Here is a 7,737-nt window from a genome sequence, read left to right on the forward strand (position 1 = left end):
ACAATTCTCCCTTTTGCGACGCCAGTTGGGCTCCTCCCACTTCCCCGAGCAGGGGGAGGGATCTGAACAATAGGATTCGCTCCCAAATCTCAGCACTGCTAACGCTCGTCCCACTACAAGTAGCGCGATTTAACTGAAACATTGAATGAAACGCTCACTGACGTGCGCGATCAGTAAGTATTATCTTTTTAGCAACGCTTGGCGCTTAATGCGCGCACTGTTACAAAACGACTTCCCAAGTTATTGCGGGAAGATAAGGAGCCCCCCCTCCCCCTTCTACTGCCTCGGACTGTTTTCCCTGATTTGGTATGCGATCGTCCCCACGGAGTCTGCATTGAGACGCGATCTATTGAGGCACAGAGTCCCGACGCAGCTGTGGTGTGTTGTGCGGACAGGACGCAGCCAGAGGCACCGACACTCTCTCATACTACAACGATCACAGCGAGAACCCCCGCATTCTCTCTCTCTCTCTCTCTCTCTCTCTCTCTCTCTCTCTCTCTCTCTCTCTTTCTCTATCTATCTATCTCTCTCTCTCCGGAATTTCACTCTCCTCTCTGTAGTTCAGTCAGTGCTCTTTGAAAAGTTAGGCCGGTGGGCTCATGGCTCTCCAGTTCATTAATAACCAGCCATTCTGGCAGAGATCACAGACCCACTTGGTGGGACATGCCAGTGAAAGACCTCCCAAAGCTCACCTGAACAGTGACTTCGACCTGGAAAACCGTGTTACCTCCACTTGCGCGACACCTCGGGTGAAAGTTTATGTGTGAGGACGTTGTGCGGCGCTGTGTGTGGTTGGTCTCGCCCGATCCTCGCATGCCATGCAAGAGCCACATGTTTTTCTTTCGGGTTTGCTTGGCATGAGAGCTGATATTACAGCAGAGGATGAATTAGACTCAAATGCTCATTAGCTCTTCGGGCTTTCAGCCCATGTGTATACAGCTGCAGGCCGCTCACCAACAAGAACACACACATACGCGTGTACATGCGTACACAGTAATTGATGCTGAAATTGGATTCACCTCAACACTATTTATTGTGCACGTTGATTAGGTACTCCGTCATGTCTAGCAGACAGGTAGAGTAGGTACAATCATGAAAACACAGATCCTAGCCTGCTCAACGCACTGCCAAAACAAATTAGCTGGAAGTCATCAAACTATTTGGATGCATTGGTCCATAGTATCCGAACTAAATGCCACACTGAAAATTAGAATAATTATAATAATAGTAAATTATAGATTTCTCAATCACAAATATACAAGAGTATATAAGTACTATGGTTTGAAAACACTGAAAAAAAGAAAGAGATTCATCAGAAGTTTGTAAAGTATATGTAATTAAACAAATATAATTAGTTATTAATCTCCACTGGTTTATCAGCATATACAGAAAAGGACTGAATGTCAGGATGGTCTTAGTATCGCTACCCAATTGCTGTACAGTGCAGAACTGCTACCATATTAGCCAGACCACATAGGTGAGTGGGGTGGCTTCATTCAGACCAGAAGATCCCACTGTTCATGATTATGGTGGAACCAACTACCTCTCTGACTTCTCTGTTATTATTAAAGCACATCATTGTCACGTGAAACAGGAGGCAGGTGTTGCTGGAACACTACACGCCAAACGCCTCTTCTGCTTCACGTTTTGCAGGGTCACGCTCAAAAAGAAGCTCTGGCGATGTTCACAGTATGACGATGTGCAGTCAGGCTGCGCTTCTCAAACATCGGTCAACAGGGCTTGTTTTCTTTTGCTTTTGATGACAGTTCTAGGTGCATGTGGCTGTACCTGGGATGCATAAGAAACACTTGGTTGGTGCAGGACCTTACAACGTGGCTCACATTTATAGGGTGTGTATGTGTTTGTGATATGAGGTTGACGCAGAAACATCTGGGGTTCAAAGCATATTTGTTATTTGCACATATAGCCAAATGTATTAAGATGTGTTGACATTCTCTGTGTGTTAGTATTTATTACAGAAATTCCACCTTCAGGTGTGCTTAGATCTTTGGTATTGGATCATTGTTCCAAACACACAATTTAGGAGAGTTCACCAACACAATCAGGTTATGCTTTCCAGATCCTCTATGGCATTGTCCTAGCTAAATGTTTCTCAGGAGGATTATATAGGAAGCTTATGTTAGTTAATGAGGCACTTACTGGACACAAATGGAAAACTAGATTTGCAAAGACCTTTGATGTCTTTCTAAGACACTGGTTTCTATAGTTTTCTAGAAATAAATTATTAGCAGAATTAGCATGTGATAACTGCCTGAAGTATGTTCATGCTCCTCTACTCCAAGAATGATAGGTGAGAGAGAGAGAGAGAGAGAGAGAGAGAGACAGAGACAGAGAGAGAGAGAGAGAGAGAGAGAGAAAGCATTCTAGACCCCTCCCAGGTCCATACACTGTTGGCTGAATTAGGCACAGACAAAAGGCTTTGTGGCCGGGCCATGAAAGGGCCATTAACCATGTTGCTGCTCCAGAGGCCAGGCCTGCAGGGGAACAGCCTCCCAGAATGCCTCTGGCCCAGCATGCAGCACTCCCAGCATACATTGCTTCCTCAGCTCCCTCTCAGCAGTGCCCCTTCAACCTCACATCATCTTTAAAAAGCCCACAGGATTGTTATGTAGATCGGCGAGGCCGCACATTGCAAAAGTGCGAAGAGGGACCGAGAGATTGAGCAAAATCTCTGGACAGCTGTGGCCTGAGGCCGGGCCTCCACTCTCTGTTTTTCAGCTTTAAAGTGGAAAGGGGTGGTGCGAGTCTGTGGCGACACTGTGTGTGGTGTAGTGTGTTGTGTTTGGTGTGGTTTGATTGTGTTTTGTGTTAGGTTTATAGTGTTTATAGTGTTTATAGTCTTTGGGAGAATGTTAGGCAGCACAGAGGATCTACCACAGGCTTTAGTTCCATTTTTTGACACTGGTGCCATGGCAACGACCCCTGTGCGTGGTGCCTCCTGCTGACCCTAGCAGCTGTGTCACTTCCTCAGAATGACAAAACTGGGTTTGAGGCACATTCTCTCTCTCTCTCTCTCTCTCTCTCTCTCTCTCTCTCTCTCTCTCTCTCTCTCTCTCTCTCTCTCAATTTTTAACCAAGCTATGAATGAACACACCTGTATGCACCTTAGGAAAGCAAGAACAATACATTTGGTTTTAGTCAGTCTATTTGATAACCCAAGAGATTGCACAGATTGCACTGATGTGTGCTCATATACATAGACAATTGACTCACATAAGCCCCCGAAACATATTTGGGACAACAAACCATGATAAAGCAATACACAAAAAATTGCACTACATATACAAGCTTACTACAACTAATTGTGCCATGCTATTTTTGCTTTCTGAAAGTTTAAGAAGACCTCCATAAACAAACCATCCGTATATAGGCACCTGGTTACACCGTCTTCTAACACGCAGATCAAACTTTATGTAGCCATATGTTGTTCAGAGCGCCATTCCATACTGTTATGCACACAGACACAGCCACTGTGTCTGAGCCTCCAAGACACTTCACTTCCTGGAGTATTACTGCTATTATTAATTTTCAGGACAGGATTGTGTGTGTGTGTGTGTGTGTGTGTGTGTGTGTGTGTGTGTGTGTGTGTGTGTGTGTGTGTGTGTGCGTGTGTGTGCATGTGTGTGTGTGTGTATGTGTGTGTGTGTGTGTGTGTATATATACACTGTGTGTGATACACTTTTATTGTTGTTATTCCAGTGTGAATGCGTCGTCACCACCGGTTCGGGTGTTGCCTCCGTGGCAGGGTTGGACTGCGTCGGTATGGTAACTCACTCCAGATGCGTGCGCCTCGAGTAATTGGCCCTGGAGCCTCCGAAATCCCTGCGCCGTTCGGCACCGCACGGATACTGTTTCAGTGCAGGCCTGACCCTGCTCCGGCTCCGGCTCCGGCTTATCCCAGGTTAACAACCCCTCTTGTTTTTCACAGGAAGGTAGCGTTTCCAATTGCGACCAGGCCGCAAAAAACATTTGAATGTCAGTTTGGTTTTCTGTGTTGTAGTTATGCATTGGATGTTGCATTTTTCTCTCATCAGACATTTTTGAATTGAACTGGCTGGGCCTCAAGATTTTTTCCATGATTTTCACATCATATGCATGTGGTAAAATTTAGTACCCCTTTCTGTCACTGCATGGATTCCTGCAATCCCCATAATGTGTACACACATGACCAAAACTGGATAGAAGGAGGAAAAACCAGAGATGTCTGCGTGGCCATGGTTGACTTAGATAAGAGAAGTGGTAGACAGCGATCTGAGGAGTTTCTCTGCGTGATATACGGCGGGGGGGGGATCCAGTCTAGGGGCCAGTAGGGCTGACTTTGGCAAGCACTGGTGGGTGAGAACTGAAATAGGTGTCTGAGATCTGACATGTTCTGCCCTTCTGTGCAGCATGCGCACCTGGTTTTGTCATCCATTCTGATCCCCCCTCCCCAAACACACAGCTCTCTGTCTTGATCCCTGTCTCTTTTTTAAACCTCTCCTTGTCTTACTCCCTCTTTCCTCCTCTCCCACCCTCTCTTATTCTCCCCCCCCCACCCTCCACCCCCCATACACGCTTCCTGTACTCAGGGGCTTGCCAGACGGTCATAATTAAGGAGAAAAACGATAGTCCCCATGGTCCTCTGGCTCTCCACTATGCTTCTTGCCCACTAGCTGAATATATGTGTGTGTGCATTTATATGAGTAAATGAACCTCTGTGTGTGAGTGCACAGTTATGTGTCAGGGTGTATGTGTGCATGGACTTCAGTGTAGGGATATGTAAATCCATTCCTCCACGTGTGTGTGTGTGTGTGTGTGTGTGTGTGTGTGCGCACGCGTATGTGTGTATACCTATGCTCTTGGCCTAGGTTCCCATTTTCCTCAGTACTTCTTTATGTTCGTTGTCAGCAATGGAGCATGATCTCACTGACTACAAATAACATTCTCACAAAATGGCTTCTCACAGAGCCTCACAACCTGGGAGCAATCGCTCATACGCAAGCAAAATGAATTCCCTGAAAAAACACTTCATCTACCAGTGTGGACCGCACGTGTCTACAGCTATGAGTTTTGGTTGAGTAGATTTTTGTGACGAATGTGTTTATTATGCATGGGCATAAGCTAAAGGTGTGTGTGTGTGTGTGTGTGTGTGTGTGTGTGTGTGTGTGTGTGTGTGTGTGTGTGTGTGTGTGTGTGTGTGTGTGTGTGTGTGTGTGTGTGTGTTTGTGTTCATTGTTAATGCTCTTTTGTTAGTTCTGACATTGTGTTTCAGTTACAGATCAGTGGCTGGGATGAGTGTGTGTGTTGTGTGTGAGCATATGCTTGGCCTGCCCACCGTGACATGCCATCTTAATGGCATCTCGTCACGACTTCCCCAGGCCAGTGCACTGGATCGCATATGGAGAGGCTGGCCTGCCCTTTCAGACCTGCTCCATGGATAAGAGTGCCTCTGATCCCTATCTATCTCTTCTAGTGAAAGACAGGCTTGCACAGAGACCCACACAGACCTTCTATCATAAACAAACAAACACACAGTAACTGTGTTACATGCTCTCTCTCTCTCTCTCTCTCTCTCTCTCTCTCTCTCTCTCTCTCTCTCTTTGTATGTCTTCTTCTCTCTTTCTCTCCCCAAACAGACACACAAATTACATTATTTGGGTAGAATATCTAAGATATGCACTTAGGAGGAAAATGCAGAGATAGAAACAGAGAACAGAAAACGTCTCTAAAAATGCTTGAAAACATTTCTCAGAAGGACATGACTTATTACAGTTTTTCTGGCTCTGCTTCTTCCCCTTACTTGTGGGGTCCCACAGGGATTAGTACACAGACCAATATTGTTTTCTTTCTACCCTCTTCCACTTGGCAAAGTTACCCCTAACCATAATATCTCTGTCTGCTGTACTCGATACGGGTATGAAGTATTTCAAAAGACGAGAATGGGGAGATTGCTCTGGATGATGCGCCTAAACACACACACACACACACACACACACACACACACACTTACAGATGTGAGTGTAACCAATCCAGAGTTTGTACTCTATATCATATACTCAGACTATAAAACTAAATAACAAGGTCAATAAAGGTCAGTAAAACCTGTAGTCACACACTACAATCAACAGAATATTCCTGTTATTCTGAACAAATGTCTCTACCGCACAAAAACCTAAACTTTAGGTGCCAACTTGGCATAACTCAAGAGCCGAGTGTTTGTTTAATGTCCATTAAGCAACTACAGCAAGGCCTATCAGTTTCTCCTGCACTGTGCTGTGTATACGTGTGTGTGTGACTTTGTCTGTGAGAGAGAATGACAGAGAAAGAGAGCGAGAGCGAGAAAGAGAGAGATGGAGAGAATGAGCAAGAGTGAGTAAGAAAGAGTGCGAGAGAGAAAGAGAGCGAGAGGGAGGGAGGAAGAGAGGACGAGAGAGAGAGAGCAGTGTGTATTGTGGTGTAAATATTGTGTTGTGCTCCAGTAGCAGCTCTTCCGGAAGGTTCCACTGCAGCACACAGGCCTGTTTATTTTTCTTCAAGACGAACGAGTTCTTATCAAATAAGCAGACAGTGCTGCATAACTCACTGTTCAGCAAGATCACACACACACACACACACACACACACACACACACCCTTACTGTCTTACCAAAGTATCACACACACCCTTATTACCTCAGCATACCAGTCTCATCCAAAAAAATATACACTCTTACCCTTATCATGTTCCACTACTGAATAGCATAACTCTAATTAACCAAATACAAGAGAGAATTTTCACATGCTTTTCAAACTCTCTTTCAAGAAAAGCACACACACACGTAACAGTAAGGGTTCCGCACTGTCACTCAGTGACAGGCACCAGATGTGCTTCCTGTAACCATAGAAACCATCTTTGCAATAACAGGGGTAGAGAAGAAGGAGAGCTGTTCTTCAGCCTATCATGGGCCTGGCCAGGGTTTGATCTACAGCACGTAGAGTTAAGTGCTCTGTTTGTTTAATTCCTTTACTACTACTCTCTCTCTCTCTTTCCCTCTCTCTCTCCCCTTCTCCCCCTTTCTCCATCCATCTTCCCTCTCTTCTCTCTTTCTTCTTCTCTCTCCCTCTCTCATCCCTCTCTCCCTCTCTCTTCCCCTCTCTCTGTCTATTCTCTATCCAGCACTCTTTTCTTCATCCTTCTTTTGATAAAAGCTTTAATCAGAAACACCTGGCACACAAAACTCACTCCCTACAGCACCATAAGACACACACACACACACACACTCAAAGTCAGATATATGTGTGCGCAAGTGTGAGTGAGCGTGTCTGAGTGTAAAAACGTGCGGTTGGATAACTTTAGTTGTGTGTGTGTGTGTGTGTGAGAGAGAGAGAGAGAGAGAGAGAGAGAGAGAGAGAGTTGTGCATAAACAACTGATTTCTGGGTAGAAAATATTCTTTTGACAAAGATTGTATGTCTGTATATACACGTGTGAGCATTACAGTAAGTGTCTTTGCATTTGAATAGCTACGGGTATGATGTTTAAAGACATTCAGAATATCTATCAAACATGTGTGTAACAGGTGATCAAGCTGTGCCAGAGCGTATCCGTGTGCGTGCGTGTGTGTGTGTGTGTGTGTGTGTGTGTGTGTGTGTGTGTATGTGTGAGCGTGTGTGAGTGTGTACACATTAAGCTGTGAGAACAAATAAACGTATAAGAGTCAGGAGTCACGTGTCTTTATTATCAGAGAAAAGATAAACTGT

The sequence above is a fragment of the Electrophorus electricus genome, chromosome 5 (genome assembly GCF_013358815.1).
Source record: "Electrophorus electricus isolate fEleEle1 chromosome 5, fEleEle1.pri, whole genome shotgun sequence".
NCBI lineage: Eukaryota > Metazoa > Chordata > Actinopteri > Gymnotiformes > Gymnotidae > Electrophorus > Electrophorus electricus.